Genomic DNA, 2,357 nt, shown 5'->3' with positions numbered 1-2,357 from the left:
AGTTAATATTTCTTTTATGTTAACCTGGAGAAAACTACATGTAACACAAATACTAGCGAACTCTTCAATTCTTATCCATCATACCTTTAAATGTTTTTTAAAAATTTGCACTCCAATGTCATGAAAATCATAGTAGAGTTTATATATATATATATGTCATATATATTATGGTCCACAGTAGGTATTTAAAAAGTGGTAACTATTATTATTAATAGTAGTACAAAATCCCGTACTTAGCCACGATGTACATTCTGCCTAGCTCTTAAATTCTCACCATCCTGAATGCTTCTCAGCTCCCCAGTGTGCCATGTTCTGTCACACTTCTGTGCCCCTGCATGTGGTGTTTCTTCCGCCTGGCACATTCCTTCCTATTTTGTTCTTCTGATTAGCTCCTGTTAATGACCAAGCTAGGAGACCAAGTTGCTGCCTCTGAGAACCCTATAACCACCTTTTTATAACATTTATCAGACTATACTGTAATTGTTGGTATCTGTTGCTAACCTGTGAACCCACTAAGGACAGGAACTCTCAATGCATTTCTGCATTCTTCCTACTTAGTGCAGAGCTCAGCACACAGCAGTGATTTAACAGTACTAAAGAATTATGAATACCTTGGTTGATCTGTGTCTAGAAATAAACATGTGCAGAAAAGTTACTAACTTATATGGTCTATATTAATTAAAACCAGTCATATTGAAATCGTCCAGAGTTGATTCCCAATTCTTTATGGACTGGACAGGACATGAATAGTGCCCTCTTCTGAAGAGTTCCTTTGTACCATGTTTATTACCAATGATCCAAGCATGCTGGATTGAACCTAATATAAAAGTATGTATAAATATAACATCCCTAATCCAAAAATCCAAAATCCAGAATGCTCCAAAATCAGAAACTTCTTGAGTGCTGCCCTGACTCCACAAGTGAAAAATTCCACACTTGACCTCATATGATGGGTCACGGTCGAAACACAGCTGCACAATGCAGTTTTTCAGCATCCCCAAGGGGTTACTGTACAGTATACTACCTTTTAATTTTGTTTTTTACTGAGTTTCTATAACACATACTGTGCTAAGTAATAGGGATACATGTATGGTAAAAAATTTGTCGAATGACTGAATTAAAGGTATATATAGAGTCAGTCTGTAGTAGCAAAAGTATAAACAAAAAGAATAACTGGTACTATAATGTCAATGGATGCCTATGGTTGAGTGGACATAAAAAAGTGGCTTACTGGAACTTGAATGAAATTCCATTTGTTCATAAGCCCTGATCAGAATTTCCCATTTGTACTTTATTATGCTTTCTTAAAAGAAACTCTGTAGTAGACACTACTAGATACCTACTCAGATACCACTTCTACTCCCCCCACCCCCACCTTCCTGATTAACACAACTCTGGTCATGCTGGGATACTGACTTCTCTTCCATGCACTTCTGAGTCAGGACACACTGACCTCGCAGCCCTTCTCAGGGGTAGATGAGATTTAGAAAAGTTTCCCCCATGCTTAAGAGGGAGCCAATGAGAGAGATGCTTTCTTTGTGCTCTGGACATTCCTGAGCTTATGCTGATTTGTGGAAGTGTTGAAGCCACAGTGCTATCAGTGCGAGAATAAGAGCAAACAAAGGATGTCAGAGCGGAAGTGGGCAATGAACCTGGGTTTTTGAAAATATCCACAAGCACCTGAATCGATCAACCCTGGAGACCACCAGCATCCAGGACTTACTGTTCTGTGAGATCTGTCTGTCTGTTTATCTTTCTATCTTTAATGAAGCCACTTTAGTTAGGGTATCTGTAACTTGCAGCTGAAAATTTTCTAATATAAAGCATAATTACCCAACTTAACATGCATGTCTCTGTCCTTTGAAGAAGGAAAAGGTGTGACGAATACATACACATATACAGGAACTCTCTGTATTATCTGTTCAATTTTTCTATAAGCTTAAACTGTTCCAATAAATAAAGTTTATTAGAATTTTAAAAAATATATGCAGATTCAAACATTTCCATACTTTATTTATACTCTAGAATAGCTTCCCCTCTTTGTCTGCCTGGTAAATTCCTTCTAGATATTAAAAGCTTATTGCTCAAAAAAAAAAAAGCATTTATTCAAAAGATATTTACCATTTATCGATTATCTGCCTGGTAGGTATCAGGCTCATCAGAGGCCAGAAAGACAAGATGAATGTGAATTATTTTTCAAGTTGTAAAGACTTTTCTTTTTCAGTGACAATTAGTGGTTGAAAGCTATTTTCATAAAATATGAGTTCAGGTTTGTACAGCGTATTTTCACTTGAAAACTTGAGTACCCTGGGCCACTCACGGGTGCATCCTTAGGGTTCATGAGAATTTATTTTTCT

The sequence above is a fragment of the Propithecus coquereli genome, unplaced genomic scaffold, assembly GCF_000956105.1.
Source record: "Propithecus coquereli isolate 6110/MARCELLA unplaced genomic scaffold, Pcoq_1.0 Scaffold205, whole genome shotgun sequence".
Classification (NCBI taxonomy): domain Eukaryota; kingdom Metazoa; phylum Chordata; class Mammalia; order Primates; family Indriidae; genus Propithecus; species Propithecus coquereli.
The sequence above is the reverse complement of the archived record's forward strand: the minus strand, read 5'-3'. Positions refer to the sequence as shown.